This window comes from Condylura cristata, unplaced genomic scaffold (genome assembly GCF_000260355.1).
Source record: "Condylura cristata isolate star-nosed mole 26May11 unplaced genomic scaffold, ConCri1.0 scaffold00009, whole genome shotgun sequence".
Classification (NCBI taxonomy): domain Eukaryota; kingdom Metazoa; phylum Chordata; class Mammalia; order Eulipotyphla; family Talpidae; genus Condylura; species Condylura cristata.
This window is the reverse complement of record NW_004567110.1, coordinates 51944060-51964196: the sequence shown is the minus strand read 5'-3', so window position 1 is coordinate 51964196 and position 20137 is coordinate 51944060. Positions and strand designations below refer to the sequence as shown.

General features: G+C 34.2%; 1 pseudogene; it reads right to left on the bottom strand.

The window, feature by feature from the left end:
- Positions 1 to 5435: 5435 nt before the first annotated feature.
- Positions 5436 to 20137, bottom strand: part of LOC105853436 — a 30719-nt pseudogene continuing 16017 nt past the window's right edge.

Sequence of the window (20137 nt, the reverse complement as noted above, 5' to 3'; positions counted from 1 at the left end):
GAGATTATAAACAATTCCCAACAACTTTCACCATCACACTAATTGATGTCCAGTATCTATCTATCTTTCTATTTATCTATCTATCTCTACTTAACTTGTTCTCCATATAAACAAAGTCTGATAACACTTATTATTTAAGTTTACTACTATGCTTGATAAAAATGATTGGACTATTATACTTTCTGAACAATAACTTCAGGCATACAATAACAGAACTAATGATATGTGCTGGAAATTATTTTTCTTTTTTTTTTTGTCTACCTTATGTGCAAAGACACACCATTTTTTTATTAGAAGAAGAGTCGTTTTGATTGCAATTAATAACTTATTCAAAGCAAAGCTTCACTATTGTTTACTATGTTTTCAACTTTGTCAATTTGAAAACTAATCCTTACCAAAAAAAATTCCTTATAATGTCTAAAACAATTTTAGAATGGTCAAATGAAATTTATAGAGTCATGAGTTTTGAGGTATGTTCATGTTATTACATTTTCATTATACATGTAACATTATTAAGCAATAATGAAATGCACTAAAATATGCATTTATATAATTTTTGATAAGGAAAATGAATTTCATCAAGTTCTTTGGCTATCATGGTTATTATCATGTATAAAGGAGTTTATAGTCTATAATTTCTACAACCTGAACTGCTATGTAAGGATGCTCTTGACATATTTCTTAGATCTACACTGATGAAGTAATAATTCCAACAAAATAAATCAATGGTTAGTGATACTGATGGCACTAGAAACCATGGAGAGGCAGAATGGCACCTGTGTGGGTTGCTAGTAAATGTGGCACATACTTGGATTAAATAACTTTAATCTCCTTTGACAAAAAGAAATGTCCTTCATGTAGTCAGTTCAATTTCCTTGGTTAAGATTTACTTTCAGCAAACTATGGAGGAAAAAAGAGCAAATGCCCCAACACAAGCACACTAAATTCACATTTATATCATGGGTTTTCCCTAATTATTAAAAGACTTGTCAACATTTCTTGCATCCACATATTGACAATATGCATAGAAGTGACAAAAAAATACCACATGACTCAGAAATTCCACTCCTTGGAATCTACTCAATTTGAATTCCTATATTTATTGCTTCATAATTATAATAGATATGGGGAAAAAATTAATGACCCAAAACAGATGAATAGATAATGAAAATGTGGTATATATACACTGAAATACTACTGAGCAATCAAAAAGATCAACACCTGTCATTTTTGGCAACATGGAGGGAGCTGGAAGGGATTATGATAAGTAAAAGAAGTCAGAAGGAAAAAGAAAAAATATCAGATGGTGTCACTTATAGGTGAAACTGAACAAAAAGTTAGGAAAAAGACAAAATTCATAGGCAAATCATAGATCTACAGCATGAACAGGAGAAGGGGAGGAAGTAGGGTCAAAAGAGGAGATGGAAATGCACACAGGATTATGATGATGGTTCATGGGTGATGTGCTGATGGGAGAATTATTAGGACTACAACTGAGGTAAGAAATGAAATATTGTACAAAATGAATAGCAATGTAAGAAAATAATTTTAAAAAATAACCAAATCTGAGAGCATGTTAAAAGGATCATAAACCATGATCATGTAAGATTTGTGCTTCAAAGGCAAGAATGATTCAGCTTGCTCAGATCATCAAAACAATAATAGAATGAGGGATCAAAAAAAGAAAAAAATTACCTAATCTGGGAGTTGAGTCAGAGGCCAATGATTTAATAAATCACACCATAAAAATCCAAGAGAAGGTCCCTTCAGAGAACTTCCAGGCTGGTAAACAACTGGAGATTTGGGGAAGAATGGAACACCTTGATAGGGTGTGGAAGCTCAGTGCCTTTTCCCAGTCCTTGTCCTATGCAGTTCTTCCACCTAGATATTGATTAATATCCTTTAGTATCCTTTGTAATAAATTGCTGATATAGTGAGCAAATGTATTTCTTCAGCTCTGAATGTCATTCTAGCAGATTAATTGAACCTGAGAAAGTTATCCTGAGAACCGCTGTTTAATTACCAGCCAGTCAGAAGTAGAGATAATAACCTTTGCTTCCAATTGCCACCTGAAGTCTAGGGAAGAGTTTGTGGGAATCTCCAATCTACAACCAATTGGTCAAAAGCCCCTGTGGGCTTGAATGATTATAGCTATTTGAAGTGGAGGGTGGTCTTAGGAGACCTGTGGATTCAGACTTTCTGGGTATATAGTGTCAGAATTTAATTTAGTAATTAGACATCCTGATGGAAGCTGAGGATTGCGTATTGGTATAAGAAGCCTCTGTACCTACAAATCCTTTGGAAAGTGAGGTACAGTAAAAACTGCTTACCTGCCCTACACTCCTTTCAGTCCCCAAAACCTATACTGAATTAACATTATTCTCTTTTCCAGGTGTAACTGTCATCAATCCAATACTGACTAGAACCAAACTTCACCACTGTTGTTAGAAGGAATAATTGTCTCTTAAAAGTTTTATTGATAGGCCCTCCATAGTGGCACAGTGGGTTACAGCACACTACTGAGAAGCTAAAGCCACTTCAGCATGAGTGTGATACCCATATGCCCCGGAGGTGATCCACATGGCATGGCAGACCTCTCCTGACCCGCCCGCTGTTCCCCTCGGCAATGTACTTCGTCGATCTGCCTGTTCTGCTCTCCAATCTGTTTCGGATGAAGCCTCTCACCACTCCTGCACCTCTGTCTTGTACCCCAGTTCTGTATGCATAAATAAATAAATAAATAAATCTTTAAAAAAAATTCGTTGATAGAGCACGTTCCTGTAAATTTTAGAATGTGGCAATATTAACATATAGCATAGATGATGACTCCCCCAAATACTAAGTTTTAAGAATGGGACCTTAAAAATAGGTAGTGTTCCAGTATATCATGTCTTTAAGTAATATAATTTAAATTTATTATTATTATTTTACAATATAGTCACTTCTTAAGCTTGGTGATTTTTAAGTCTGTTGACATTTATAAAAGTTTATTCTAATGTTTGGTAGCTAGAGGAATTCACAGGAAAGGACATTGACAAATGATCTAGAATACAAGCTTGTCACATAATTTAGGATAAGAAACTGAAGAACACTGGTATCAACTGGCAGGCCCAATATTATGAATAAGATTTTACCCTTTGCTTGGAGAAAATTGCTTTCGTGCCAGTAATGAAGAGAATCACTTGTGCTATATCGAGTGATTCTTAATGATCAATAACAATTCTTAGCACTTATATAGTAATTTTCTTCTTCAATCCACTTTACTGGCATTAAACAAATTCAAGATGCTGTCCTTTTATCACAAGAAAATCTATGGGGTGAAAAAATTTTAGTTGGCTTGCCATTTTGATTCCAGGATATGAATGGTAGAGGGCTGCATTTCACACATATCATGTGATGCCAGGTCATTTTTGTCAGTTAGTAATAATTATATTAATTTCAAACTTTATTATTTATAAAAGTTATATTTTTACTGTCAACATGGGAAAATATATGAAATATTAAGAAAATTAAAATAATATAAATTACTGGCAATTTCAACATAATAGACACTAATGCAATAGTAGTTACTTCCTATTCAAAAATATGGGAGTTTTTGCATATTTTTCATAACTTTTGTAAAGGGAAGGTCTTAGGAATTCCTTAGTCCACCACTTTTGTACTATTATTTAAAAATGAGTAAGGTAATTTAAGTAAACATTCATTTAAGAAATAAGAAGAGATATGAAACATCGTAACTTATCTTGATTTATAAATGTCTAATATTCTATATTAACAAGGCCCTTGATATGTGTCTTCTAAACAATTGTGTTGTAATACAATAACAATATATTTTATCATCAATAAGTATTACTTTAGCCATTTTGTAAGCGGCAACAGACTTCAAAAATCACCAAAATTAGGGCCCTCCCTAATGGCACAGTGGATTAAAGCACAGTACTAAGAAGCTAAAGCCACTTCAGCATGAATTTGATCCCTGTCCTGGAAGTGATCCACATGGCACAGCATACCTCTCCTGACCTGCCTGCTGCTCCCCTCAGCAGTGTACTTCATCAGTATGCCTTTTCTACTCCTCACTGTTTCTGGTGAATCCTCTAACCACCCTTGCTCCTCCGGCCTGTATCCCAGTTCTATATGCATAAATAAATAAATCTTTAAAAAATCACCAAAGTTAATAATGGTAATCATATATTATCATCAATACATCAATATATTAATCAGTGGAAAGACAAAAAATGTGTTCATTTTTATCTATATACCAACATCACTTATTGACATATTAAGCCTTTTGAATATGCACTTCTAAGGAAATTTGACTAAAAATATTTTTTTTCTATTTAATTAAAGTAATAAAAAGTATTTCCAGGCATATTTATTAAACTCAACAAGCAAAACAATAAAAATTTACTTGGTCAAATATATCCTTAAGAGCAAATTTTTACCTAATTTTGGGGAATAATTTATTTACTTTTTGTGTGACGTTAGGGTCCTGAAATATTTTCCTGTAACTACTTACAAGGTGACTTCTTGTGTTGTTCGGTGATGATAGAAACCCGTTTCCTGTGAATCAAGTTATAAAACACATTTCACAAATGTCAAAAAACAACTCTTCAAAGAAAATAGCTCCTAGTCCTATCTGACATGTGTGAAACTGGATGAAATTTTTAGAAGTAACACTTTACCCGATTCTAGTAACACATTTTGAAAAAAAAAAAAAAAGGTGAAGAGTCAGACTTATTGCTAACACTCTAATTCAATTGTTTAATCCCCCTTTACTTAGCTGTCTCAGGCATTTGAGAAATCTAAGTATAGTTTGTATGGCCTATTAATTGAAATTTATCTCAGATTGGGTAAACTAGTTCCATAAAATATAACTGTTCACCTTTAGATCAAGATAAGTCTCAGAAAATCAGATAAATTGAACAGGTAAACTGACGTAGAGTGAGGAGAACCTGGAGCCCTGCACATTTTCACTTCTCCATCCACATTCCCTGTACTTCTGTATTTCCTAGTCAGTTGCGAAGAATGTCAGTTGGTAACATGTAAGGTCGATTAAGTAGGCTTCTTTTGTATGCTTATTTATTTATGTTTCTTTCACAAAACTAACAATTCATTATTCACTACCTCCATTCTCTCAGGGCCAGCATTTACCTAGAGCTCATGGTACAGATGAGGAGATGGATACATCAAGCATCCTTTAGAACACCGTGGTTCACAGAAAGGCTGAGAGCTACCGGGCAGTAGTGATGTTGCTGGGACCACTTGGAAGGTGACTAATAGCGCTAACATCTTCTATGTTATCAGAGAAAGTACAGTAGATTCTCATTTTTCCTCCAAATCAATAACAACTATCATTGAATCTTAAAGATAGATCACAAATTGATGAGAGGAATCATCCTTTAGCATCCTGTTTCTGTAGCTGGACAACTTAGCTCTTATTCATCAGCTTGCTGAACTATTGCTTTTTCAGTAACATAGATACCATTCAGAATTTCCTTTCATTCTTGTTTTGAATAGTGATGGATTGCTAAATTAAAGCAGCTGAATTTAATATACATTCAATGTCTTTTCCTTCAAGAATTATCTCACCTTTCTGGACTTGGGATACTGAACAAGCAGGATCTGGATTTATCAAAACCCTGTGAATGTATTTTTCACACAAGGAAATTTGGATTCCAGCCAAAGACCCATTCTCCTGAGTAAAAAAAGTCTGTGAGCATACACAGACCTCATCTTGTAATAGAAACACAGTTAACACCCTTGACCATATTCTGTGCATAAGGATATATAGTGCAAATAGTAGCCAGTTCCTTTTTATTTCCTCACTATTTGTCAAGCCAGAACTTTTTTCTTTGTAAGGAGACTGGGTTGGCATTAATGTGCTTGTAGCCCCTCTACAGGTGCCTTGGAAGCCCTTCACTATAACGGTGGGATCCTTCAGGGAGATGTTAACATTTTCTGGAAAGTTGACTGTCTGATTGCTGTGAATTGACTTTATCCTTGAAGTAGATAGTCCTCATTTTTGGATTCCACAGTTCTGAATATACCTACTTGCTAAATTTTATTTCTAACCTCAAAACTAATATACTCAGACTGATATTGTAGCCATGTGTGGATATGTACTGATAGAAAATAAGTTGAGTTTCCCAAGTTGCATGTGTAATAAACAAGTGTCCTTTTAGCAGTATATTTGGTAAAACATTTTACATATTTTTGTATTTTTTGTTGATGACTGTTATGTTGATAATGACTCCCCATAAATGCTTAAGAGCTATTTAGATTTTGCAAGTACAAGAAATTTGTGATATGCTTTATGGAGAAATAAGTGTGAGATAAAAATTGTTCAGGGAATTATATTGCTGTTGGCCATGGGTTCAATGTTGATGAATAGCAATCTATATATCTTTAACTAGAAACATTCATGAAACAGGATTATGTACTGATTGACAAAAATGTGACCAGAGTGTCTTAAAACTAAAACTCTGGCCCTCCCTGGGGACGCAGCGGGTTAAAGCACTGCACTAAGAAACTTAAGCCACTTACACATGAGTTCAATCCCCACCTGCCCTGAAGAGATCCACAAGGTGAGGCAGACCTCTCCTGACCAGCCCGCTCCTCCCCTCAGCAGTATACTCCATTGGTCTTCCTGTTCTGCTCCCCACTCTGTCCCTGGTGAATCCTCTCGCTGCTCCTGCACCTCTGGTCTGTACCCCAGTTCTGTATGAATAAATAAATAAATCTTTAAAAAAAAACCCTAAAACTCGATTTCCATTAATATTAAAGGCTCAATATTCATTAATTCAGTGTTTATATACCTTATAGAGCATAACTACTGAGAATAATAAGAACTGACTGTATTTATCATTAAATAAATTTGCATTATTTTCTTTTTGCTTGCCAAAACATTTTGACCTTTTTTCATGCATACCTTTCTCCCTTTCTCATTTCCTTTTCAGAGATGAAACTTGTCTAAAATATCTTTCAGGGTAGATATATATAAATTCACAGATGCTGACCCAATATATGTTTTTTATTTGAATAGGTATACAATATTCATTTTTATCTCTAAAGTTTAAATAAATTTTACCTCTTCCTGAAAAAATGTAATAAAGGCAAGTTTTACTGTCTCTGTAAAATATTTACAGTAAATATAAATATTTTAGGCCACTTATCTCACTATAGAGACTGAATGTTCTAGAGGCTAATCTAGCTACAGCCAGACATTTAAAAATGGAAACATCATCATTTCCTAATTTTGCTTAGAAATCTAATAATAATGAAGAGTTAAGTTCCTCAATAAAATAAATTAAGGAAACAAATGACTTTAATATAATATACACTGTTTTATGCCCCAAAGAAAAATATGAAATGAAAATTTCTCTATAGTTTTCAAATGAAGAGGTGAACTAAGAGGAAAATAAATGCAGACTTTTTGTTAAATACCAAGTTCTCATAAAAAACAACATAACTGAAGAAAAAGAAATTCATACCAGTAAAGAATGATGGGATGAAGGCAACAGCAAAGGGGCTATCAAACTAATTTTTGAATGTTAATTGGAAGAGCTTTCAAATACTATATTCATTCATAATTTCATTCAGTTATTCAGTAAGTGTTTTTTGAACACCTGTTCAATGTAGTCAAACCAATGGAGGAAACAGAACAACTGAAGGAAACTTTCACTTTGTTCTCATGGAACAAGTGTATTTCCCATGTTCTGTTTATCTAAATATTAGCAAAAAGGTACAACATGGATGTGCAATTATTTGGATTTTAAATGTATGTGCAATTTCTCCAGTTTTTGGAAGAAAGTCAATTCTAACACATTTTATTATAACCACATATTATATAAGTGAGGAAAGAAGATGATGGACATGAAGAGACAAAGCTCCTAGAACCTGCTTAAAACAAAATAAAATCTAAGAAAGAGATGATCTTTTACTTGTGCGTGTTTATTGGTTAATCTACTTCAACAAATAATCATTATATCAAGAACTTAAGGAGAAATAGCTTAGTGAAATTATAAAAGAAACTGTTAATATTTAAAAAATATTATCTTTTTTATCTATTCATTTGTATTTTATTAATTTGTTGTTAAAATTATATACATATATATATATTTACTGAGGTAACATTAGCTTACAACATTGTATATATGATTTAGTATAGGTTCATAACACTTGGGATGTACATTACCATACCCACTACCACCATTACTTTACCCATGACCTTCCAAAACAGTCCATTGGAGTCCTTGACATCTTTGCTTCCCACTTCCATCATCTCTTCCAGTCTGACAGTCAGATTTTAAGGGTTTGGTTCATTTTTCTGAATTCCACATATAAGGGATCCATAGAAGATACTTGCTTTCAATTACATCAGTTTACACTAGTGGTAAATGTGCTCCATTCTTGAGAAGGTTCCTGTCACTTTAGAAAGATGCTGAACCTATTTGAAGTGTAGAACCCTTTAAAAGTCTACTAAATCCACATGGTCTAATGCTTTGTTTAAAGCTATTGTACTTGTTAATTTTCTGTCTCATTGATCCATCCATCCATTGGTGTTAGGTCCTTTACTAGTGTTGTTTTATAATCAATGTCTTTTTTTAGGTTTTTAAATAGTTGCTTTATGCAGGCTGATGCTCTTTCATTTGGTGTATACATATTCATGAAATTTGACCCATGATAAGTGATTTACAAATACTTGTGGAAATAAGTGACTGAATATGAAATTGAAAATGTTATTGTTGGGGGGAAAGGATGTCCTAAATGAACTCTAAAGATACATGTTTTGTGGACTCTATCCCCTACTCCAGTCATTGAAACTACACTGAAACCGCTAGCAATACCAAAGGAAAAGCTGTGAAGACCCAAGGGTGGAGCTAAGCAACCATTTTGGGACTTTTGGAGATATATAAAGGAGCCATGTTGAGCTGAGGCTCTCCCTCTCTCTCTCTCCTTCAGCCTCATGCCTGGTGGCTTGGTCATTTAGCTCTTGATGAGTTTCAGTGTGCTATCAGGGTTCCAAGTCAGTGGAACTGGTAGGATGCTCTAGTTAACTTGTATCTCTCTCTCTCTTTTTACCTGGATTATTTCTTTTTCTTTCCCTTTGTAAATAAACCCATTATTGACCTTTTTGTGTGTACCTACAGTCTGACTGAATTTTAAGCACGCACGCGGGTGAGGACCCACAGACAGGCAACCCAGTTCACATTGGCTGCCCTGTAACATTATTATTTCTTTCATATTATATTTCATTGATTTAATTTAGATTCAAATATTGACTCATTTCATTTGTCTCACCATTGTAATATATTTGAGGACATAATTTATATAATTACTTATAGCTATACAAATTCTATCAATATTAGTTAATAATAAATTTACTTCAAAATCATATTTAAGGAAAAATACAAAAGTTTTAACTTTTTTAATTTAGGTATAAAAAAAGACACTGAAGATTTATGAGATTATAACACAAAATTATATAATACATATGACTTGGTGATTTAACCCAGCCTATGACATTTCTTTTTCTAATTCTAGCTTTACAAACTCTAGAAATTTATATAACCTTTCTGAGAAAATGATACAGTTACCTATACATATGCAAAACCTGTTTCAAAGAGATATACACAAAGCACATAGACATATATACAAAAGCTAGATACCAGTCACAACAAATGCCTTGGTTGGCATATTGATTTTTCTTTTCTAATAACAAGTTTTTCTTTAAAACCAAGAAAATGATTCTAAATTTGGAGGCTTCCATAGGGGATCTCCAGGTAATTCACAAAGCAGAGGAGGCATTATTTCCCTGGATCACTGGTTCCAAATATCTTTGCAACACTAATTGTGGCTTGTAGCCCAGCAACGCAAGCATCACCTGGGAGCTTATTAAAATTGCAGACTTCTGGACTCTATCTCAGACATTGAATGAGAGTCTGTGTTTTCACATTGCTCCAGGTGATTTGCATACATATTAAAATTCAAAAAGCACTATCTTAGAGAACTCCTTCATTTTCATTCCATGCCATACAGTATATCAATTAATGAAGTAACTCATGACTTGCTCTGTAGCCTGAAGCCCAGTAGAACTGACAACTGAGTTCATCACAGGATTTTGCTTGTTGGTAATTGAATAGCTATTTTATTTTATTTTATTTTATTTTAGATCATCATTGAACTAGTTGTCAGGGACCATTTTAAGTGGTCTTTGTGGGAGTTCTTCAAATCTTTTAAATCAGAATCAAATGTTTCTAGTTCCAAAGGTCAAGGAATCTAGACTTGCATTTCTCCTCAGAGTCAGGGCACCAGCTTCTGAATGCTACCTCTTGGTCATATATAAATCTTGTGCTTGGCTAGGAATGAGGGAGCAGCATGGCAAGAAAGTTTTGACAGTCCACTGAAGCTACTATAACTTGAAACTGTTTCTTTGGACAATATTCTTTTAATTAAATTAAAATTTTATTTTGCTTTCAGGAAACTCATGAAGGAGAAATGTGTGATTGCCTGTATTTGCATATAAGCATAGACATATTAACATATATTTTACAAAACTATATAAAAAATATATGATATAATATATCAGCTGTTGGTTCCATTTTGGGGCACAGCTATAACTCACTAACAACATATTGCCCTTGTCTGCCTCTCTCAAGTGGATCCTTCAATTCAGCTTCAGACCTTACACACCAACAGTATAATAAAGTTTGTCTGTGACATACACTCGATTGCTCCAGGGGCAACAAACTGACTTATTTCTCAGAATCACACTTCAGATAATAGAATATTCATTGTTCACATAAAACCATATGCTGCCTGGCACTAATCCCATTGTTCCACATTCATGGTTGTTCTTTCAAAATTCAGGGGATGGAATGCAAAATGACATTAAGTCTTAAACATCTGAAATGATATTTTCCTCTCTTACTATTTCTCAACTTGTTGAAAATTTACACCTGAATGGAAGGAAAATGACAAATATTTTACTTTTATAAACATCCCAGGGAATCTTAGTTTCTAATGGTCACAGACCTGGAATTATGTAAGTATAAAAAACGCAGTTGGAAGCCTATAGGAGCTTGCTGTTCAGAGAGAAAGCAAGCAGGAAAGTGTGAAACTAGTTTGCAGAGAATCCACTTCCCACACCGCTTCAGTGGCTGTTGCTGAGTTCAGGCATGAATTCAACTACTAAACTAACTAGATTTCGGAAGTAACCAATGTACTATATCAGTCACTTCCAGACCACCTTCATTACAATCACAATGCCCAGAAAAGGTTACGAAGGAGAGTGGACTGAGCAAATTCTCTTAAATTTTTATGTGTAAGTTATAAGGGCTAAGATTAATGCACTAATAGTGAAGGTGTGATCAAGACAAGTCCAACAAGTAATACATATCCGGGGACACGAGTTTTACACACTATTTACAAAATCAGACAGCCAGGCAGTGGGTTTATGATAAAGATCAGCAAAATATGGCTCAGAGATTTGCCAGTTCACCACCTATTTTTGGAAATACTGTTTTCATTGAGTGCACCAAATGCCTATTCATTTCTATATTATCTATAGCTGCTTTGAATTCAATACAGAGTTCTTGCAACAAAGGCTGATGTGTGTGCAAATAAAACAGTTTTTATTGAAGAGTGATTGAAACATTGGTTTATACACATTCCTGTTAGATACTTCAATATATTTTAGAGATTAATAAAGGAATTGATCTACCAAAAGAGATATTAGTAGAGATAATGACAACCGAATTTCCCAAGCTAGAAAACAGAAGGACAAGAAAGAACTTATACAATAGATCCAAGAAAACTAGAATCAAAGGTGCCCGTGAATTAAGAAGTAAACTGATTTGTATTGCAGAAATTCAGGAAGTGGCATTACCAGGTACCCTGGGGGTGGGGGAAGTGTGGTGTGATGGGAACATCAGAATGGATGTAAAAAAGTATCATCTGAAGCAAAAAGGCAAAGGAACCTAATTATACTGTTAATGGTGAGTACATATATATAGCTATGTTGAAAAATAATCGGTGATATTGAGTAAAGGTGACTATACATATACATTTGACCAAGAATCCATTCTTAAGTATATAAGCTAAAAGGAATGTTCAATAAACACAACAGAAGAACAGAATAGGAGTATTTACAGCTGTGTTCTTTGTGAAGAAATAAAGTTATAATATCACCAAAAAAGATAATCAAGAGAAAAAAATGGACAAGTGCATGGAATATTATACAAAAGTATAATACAAATTAACTGGAGTGCATATAACTTATTTCCAAAAATAATATCGAGCAGAATTCTGTGTTTAAAAAACAAGCAGTCACTTTTGTGGTGCAGACAGACACAGCAAAAGTATGAACTGAGCCATCTTGTAGATAAAAATGATGAATTGTCAGAAATTTCATAAATTGTTTCTTTCAAAGAGCAAGAATTACTAATAGATATGGGTAATGGATTGCAATTTGTTTAAAGCATTGTTGAAGTGATTAATTTCTAAATTTTATAAAGGTGTTTTGTTGATAAAAATTTTAAAACTCAAATACTATAAAAACCTCAAAAGCATATAATTGCTTTTAATAGTTTCAATTGACTTGACATTGATGAACAAAAAATGAAGCAGTTCACAGATCTTGCATTGTTTTACTTTGAATGGGACTGACTGGCAAGACAGTGCAGATGGAAATGTCCTCAAGAGAAGTAGAAAGAAAGACAGCTCGCACTGATGTCTGATGACTCAGTCAGAAGCCATTTTTTTCATTTGTTATCCTCTGTGCAGCATATGTCTCAGATCTTGACTTTTCCTGAATCTATGATATATGGCCAATTTCTTATTGCAGGGAAAATGGGAGAAACCACTACCCTTGTGTCTGCCAATTTTATGGTGACCTTTCATATGTTTAAGGTAAAATGTAAAATGTTAACTTCCCTGATTTGATTCTAAGTAGTTAGTATTTATATTTTATAGTTTCTGTAAAATTCTCCATGATGATTCAGTTATTCAAGCAAGTAATTAATCCTCACAATGGTGTTTCGTTGTATGGTGTTGCTAATTTTTCTTCCTGTATAAAAGGAGTTCATGATCAGTTAGGATGATTCAAAAATGATTTTGAGGAAACACACAGATGACAGTGTAATTAGCGTGTAGAGTGTATGCATTTAAAATCTAGGGGAACTAAAAGCTACCTCCATCTTGCTCATTCTTAAAACAATGTTTAAATGCCTTCTCAGTCCCTGCAACTGTGTCGGATGCTACAGAGGGGAGAAGAATCCTCATTTTGGATGTAACATGTAACATGATGACTGTAGCTAGCTAGAATTGCTGCATGATATAGAGGAAATCTGTTAGAAGTAAATCTTAAAAGTCCTCTCATAAAAAGAATATTTATTTCCTTTTTTTGTATTTTCTTATTGTTACATCTATATGAGAAGATGGATGTTAGCTGAAACTACTGTGATAATTAATCATTTCACAACATATGAAAGTCAAGCCATCATGTAGTGGCATGGACATAAATTTATACAGCAGTATATGTCAATTATTTCTCAATAAAACTAGAAAAAAATCCTACTTTAATGGTGGCAGAATTAGTATGTAGAATGTCAGATCGAATAAAGTATAATATGGGGGGAAGGGAGGTCACTTTGTTATTCATTGACTTCTTAAATATATTCAAATAAGTCTTTTACCTCTCCCTCTTTGCTCAAAGTCTAAAAATTGAGAATGTAATTTTACTAGATAAAAAGGCAATGAGTGTGTACAAAAAATATGAACGACACAGGATAGATAAATCACCATTAGCTTTAACTGAATGCCTAGGGTTGGTCTCATATTCAACTCTTATCAGCTATTTAAAAATCTTAGTGGAGAAACCTGATAAGTTGATAATGCAGAAATCCAACAAGCATGGCCCTCCCTGGTGGTGCAACTGATTAGGATGCAGCTCTGCAAGCTGACCCCAGTCACCTCAGTGTGAGTTCCATTCCCAGTCCCAGAGGTGATCTACATGGCTCAGCAGACCTCTCCTGTCTCACCTGCTGCTCCCCTCAGCAGTGTACTACATCGATCTGTTTATTCTGCTTCCTGCTCTGTCTCTGTCAGTCTTCTTACAGCCATTGCACTTCTGGCTTGTACCCCAGTTCTGTATGCATAAATTAATACATCTTTAAAAAAAAAGAAAAGAAAAAGAAAGAAATCCAACAAGCATCACTTGGTGATTGAAACAAATGTGAATTTTATGGCAGTAACATGTCATCTGAAATTACTTCGTTTTTAAACACCCATGCTCAATTTGCTTTGGGGGAAACAAAGTAAGGATGGAAGGGAGAAAAGATACAACCAGTCTTGCAATAAACACTATTACTGCTGATACATCAAGTCAGAACTGTTTTCTGAAGTTCCAAGACGCTCTATTTCCTGCCCTTTTGCTTGAGCTCAGTCACCTGCATTCTGTCAAAGAAAGCAGTTCCTGGCAGAGAGGCAGGGCTCTGGGGAGGCTCCACCCTGGCAGTTGCCGTCACAGTGAGACAAAGCACAGACAGTATAGCAGCGTCACTGTGGCTGGGTCAAGAACAGTCACTAGCCTGGCCAAGGTTTTGAAAAGTCCAGTGCTGTGTGAATATTTTCAACATGCAATTGGATTGAGAAAGTAAGTCAACTTTTCAAGTCTCCAGCTCTATCTATCTTGAAGAGCATGTCTCTTTTCCATCAGATTTTTTTTTTTTTTAGATTCCTGAAGAATTTATAAAGGCCTCTGTATTACTGCCCATAATTCAGATGAACTGAACTTTTGAGGGTTGTTTTAGTGAAGATATAAATATGAAAGTAAGAACATGAATGAGGTATTGCTAAACATGAGATTTAACAAAGGAATTGTGAAGTTAAATAGTAAAGTTAAAGAATCTTCCTGAGAAGTAAGAATAGAGAACTATTTGTTTCATATTGGAATGGTTCTTTCATCTGTTAGATTTAACAAGTCTGAACAAAATGATCAGGCTCAGTGTGTTGCCTTTAACTCACATATAGCAATCTCAAAGGGTAGTTTGGGGAATGCTTTAGACTTCCAATATACTCCATCAATATCCCAGTTGCTTCACACAGGAAAAATAATATACATGTGTAATTATAACATTATTTCATATACTATTATACTACATATATTATATACAAATATATATATTTATAAAATATAAATATATTTATGAAATATTTATATTACATATATTTATAAAATATATAGAGAGAAAATATTTTTAGAAAAGTTTGCTTGCATACCCTAAGTTAAAAAAGAATAACATTTTGGGCCCTCCCTGGTGGCGCAGTGGCTTAAAGCACAGCATTAAGAAGCTAAAGCCACTTCTGCATGAGTTCGATCCCAGCCTGCCCCAGAGGAGATCCACATGGCGTGGCAGACCTCTCCTGAGCCACCTGTTGCTCCCCTCAGTAGTGTACTTCGTCAATCTGCCTGTTCTGCTCCCCACTCTGTCTCTGGTGAATCCTCTTACCCTCCACATCTCTGGCCTGTACCCAGTACCATATGAATAAATAAATAAATCTTAAAAAAAAAAAAGAACATTTATTTCAAATACCACTCATCATCTCCTTTCAAATACATTGTTCTTTCTATGCCTTGCCTATATAGAAATTCTGAAGTGACCTCAGTGACAGCTAAGTCACTACGTGCTAGTTCTTCCTAACTACTAGGATATATTAGTATTTTGCCACCATTGGAAATGTGCCCTTGCCCAGAATTCATTCCAAAGAAAAGTCAGAGGTAAAAGCTTTCCTTTGTCTTTTTTGAATTACTGTCCCACTTACCATAAAAATCTGACATTAAATAATACAGTGTCAAGTCTACAACAATTTTATACCTTTTTGCTCCCTTTCTTTGAATGTAGCATAAAGAAAGGAGGTTTTCCATGATGCCAAATGGTATAAGCAGATCATCATTTTGGTATGAGATTCTGGTATCTGAATTTTGGCTGCAAGGATTTTATTTACATTTTAGGTTAACAGAAACTCTTAAATTGGGGTCACGTGCCATCATGCTAACATTAAATTAAAAGAGAGCTGGGCAAGTTGCCTGACTGAAATTTAACAACATCCTTTGTCAAATGAATTCAGTTCAGATGACAAAAAGAAGTGGGAAATGCTTTCAAAGAGCTTGAGGTATTGTCCTGGAAAGATTTTTGTGGCTACAGACACGTTTTCTTGATATATATTTTTCCAAGCCTCCTTGGAATTGTGTCCAGAACTCCTTTGAAGCCAGAAAACGAGGGAGAAACTTCAGGGCAATACAATTTTACAATTCCCATATCCAAATTTTAAAAGCTATAGAGCCAAAGTGAATCTTATACTATCAATTCTCTTTATTATATTCTATCTTTGGAAACGGGAGATAGTGGCTTGTGAGAAAGGACTGTATAGCACCATCAATTTTAGTCAGTACATAGTAGGCATCTTTCACAGTGTTTGTTACATGAATGCTGTTGATGCTTCTGTTATTGAGAGTGTTTTCCTAAACCAAGAGGGAAAGCAGTTTGGGCAATTCTAGACCTGTTTACCTGGGCTATGGCCTGTCTTTATGAGGGCTTGTCAGGTTCTAATATTTTTGGGCAATGAAACAAAATTTTAATTTTAAATATCTTCTTACATTGCACTGCAAAAGATATATAACTATGAGTAAAACAAATGTTGGTGTAATAAAATGGAAAAAATAAAGGTATCTTAGTCTCAAGGAGGAAAATATGTAGTATTTTTAAAAGGAGCTAATGCTGGGCTTCCCTGGTGACACAACAAATTGAAGTGCAGCAATACAAAGCTCACCACAGCCGCTTCTACACAATTTCAATCTCTAGCCAGGTGGGTGCCCACATGGCATGGCAGACTTCTCCTTCCTTCCCTGTTGCTCCCCTCAGCAGTGTACTTCCTCACCTGCCTGTTCTTCTGCTCACTCTGCTTCTGGTGAATCCTCTCAGGATCCTTGCATCTCTGGCTTGTACCCCAGTTCTGTATGCATAAATATAAAAATCTTTAAAAAATAAAATGAGTTGGTTATAAATTATTTTCAGGTAAAATATTATCTTTCTAGGTGAACTAAAAGAGGAACACATTTCAGCCTGTAAAGTATACTGAAAAGCAAGAGTGTGATATATGGGTAAGAGCTGGATAATGATGAGGACAATAGCAGAAGTTGAAGTGGGAAAGCTATGAGCATGGCCGAAGATTGCACAAAGGAAAATATTCACTTTAATAAATATTTAGTGGGCACAAATTTTGTCAGGTAGGTATTTGTGCTTTTTCACTGCCCCATTACATTCTGTACCCTTCTATAGTGGCCTTAAATTATGGATCAATTATCACCTGAAATTAAAAGTTTATAAGCAAAGTAGATGCCAAAAATTCCTGCTACTATTTACCAATATTTTGAAAGGTGGGGCCAACACAATAGGGAATTTAAAAAAGAGACAAATGATAAGATGGAAGAGATAATAATTTGAACTATGTATGTTCTTACAAATAAAGATGGCATCCTTAGAGTAACCAAAAAGAAAATAATGAAAAAAATATATAGTAAAAGGATAGATAGGTATTAAAATGGCCACCAAAAGAGTTTTTATTTAACACAAAAAGAAAGCAAATGGAGGAACTGAGACACAAGAGACATCACATATAGGAAATGTAGAGCAAATAAAATGAAATAATCTTTCTATCATTGCATGAAAATTTGTCAAAGGTAGAGATTGGCAGAATAGATTTAAAAACAGTATCTGGTCATATGCTATCTTTAAGAATCTCAAATTATATTTAAAGACACAAAGATGCTAAAGCAAAAGGACAGAAAATGGAATTCCATGAAAATTAAAATCAACGAGAATTGAACTGACTATATGAATACAACACAAGATAAACTTTAAGAAACATAAATTGCTATGAAAGACAGGGAAGGTTATTAGGTAACAATTATGCCAATTCATGGAGAAGGATCCCAAGATTAAAATATATATTAGCTTAAAATCAGAGTCCCCAAATACATGAAACAAACTGAACTCATTGAGGGAAGAAGTACCAATTCAACAAGTTACTTGAACACTTTATTTCACCACTTTCATTACTATCTAGAACAACTAGACAGAAGATCAGCAAGAAACCACAATATTGATTGACTCTATCATTGCTTAGGCCAGCACACATGCACACATCTACATATCACTTGAGACAACAAGAGTCAAATTCACACACCTATAAGGTGCACGAGGAAATTATATTAGGCCACCAAACAAGTTTTTCTAAACTTGAAAGAGTAAAATCATTCAAAATAAGTTCTGTAATCACAAAGGGATGGAATTAGAATTCAATATAGAATCAAACTTGGAAAGTTTACAAAGATGTGGCAATTACACTACACATTACTAAATAAACAATAGAATAAAGGGAAAAAATCACAGGTAAATTAGAAAATATTCTGAGACAAGTCAAAATGAAAACATAACACACCAAATTTATGAACCACTACTACAGGAAAAAAGTATTGTAAAACCTCACATTGAAAAGAAGAAAGATTTCAGACAATTGCCTAATCAGCATCATTAAGAAAATAACACACAAAAAGCAAACTAAACAACTAAATCCAAAGCAAAGATGGAAGTAAAACTGATTCAAGGAAAAACTTACAGATTAAGAATAGAAAATCAACAGCACCTGCACAACTAAAGGTAGTTCTCTGAAAAATAAGGGACCGAGACGTGTCTACCTTTTCATTCCTCAATTTAAATTTGGGTCCTCTTTCTTTCTCTACTAGTCTGGTTAATGCTTTATGTACATCATTTTTACACTGAGATAGTGATATTTTAGGGAGTACTTAACATTTCTACCAAATAAAACTGATTCAGGAGATCTATGAAACTACCTACAACAATGAAGTACTAATTTTGAACATTGTTCTCCAATTTGTGTGAACCAGTACTTCTGTAAAATAAAATAAAATAAATGATTAGATAAATGCCAGATAAAAGTATTTGGAATATTATCTCTTATCTTTATTATTATGTTCCATAGGTAAAAATACTCTGAAATTGATGTAAAGCTTTCTAAACACTTACTCTCAATTTCTTCATCTTGGTGTAGCCCAGTACACATACAGTCCGTCACTGGTATTTTAGAGTTTCCTACTTTTGAGCTTGCCTGGAAACATTCTCATTTTTCTCTAAAGAGCCACTCCTTTTACAGATCCAATAAGGAGATTACCTTTCAGACAAATGCAGAACCAACTTTAAGAGAATGATCCTATTTTTTCTTATCTGTAACAAGGAAGTTGAGGATTTTGCTTCTAAAATTGAATATAAGGTAGCAGTCAAGTAAATTAAGGGTTGTATAAAAATCTTAAACGGCAGAATTGGTAGCATTGTCAATTTAATGAAAACAATTCATTTGTTTTACCCTGGGAATATAATTAAAATGTGTTGCTAATATTTTCTAGTCACATTATAATATAGTTGATTAAAGTCTTTCTTATAACACTAACACCTGAATTTCCTCAAAGATGGAGTTTATTCATTTTTTTTTTAACTTGTCAATGCACAATATTTTCCTGCATTGCTATTTTGGAAAACTTGACATTTGGAATATTATAAAGTGGTAACTCTAGAAATAGTATTCTCCTTCCACCCTGAGTTTACTGTTGTTTATTGTTGAGGGTTGAAGCCTTCTGTTTGGTGATTTTTTTTTCCACTTTGCAAACACTATATTTCTAGTTATGTGTAGTTACTAAAGCATGTGTTTTGTTACTGCAGCAACTGTAAGTCAGTACACTGACAGGTGACAGAGATTTTCTTAAATTTTTATCTGTAGTAAAAAATATTCCCAAACTAAAACAAACACACCCCTCTTCATTTACACCAAGCCCCGTCTTTGCAGTTTGCTTTGGTTCTGGGTTGGGGTATGCCTTCAATACTGCATGTAGTTCTTTCTGCTTCATCTCTTGCTTTATGGAGCCCAGAGATTCACCAGAGATCCATTCCTCTGGTCCTCTCTCGCATTTTTTTTTCCTTAAAGATGTATTTATTTGTGCATACAGAACTGGGGTAAAAGCCAGAGGAGCAGTGGTGGTGAGAGGATTCACCAGAGACAGAGT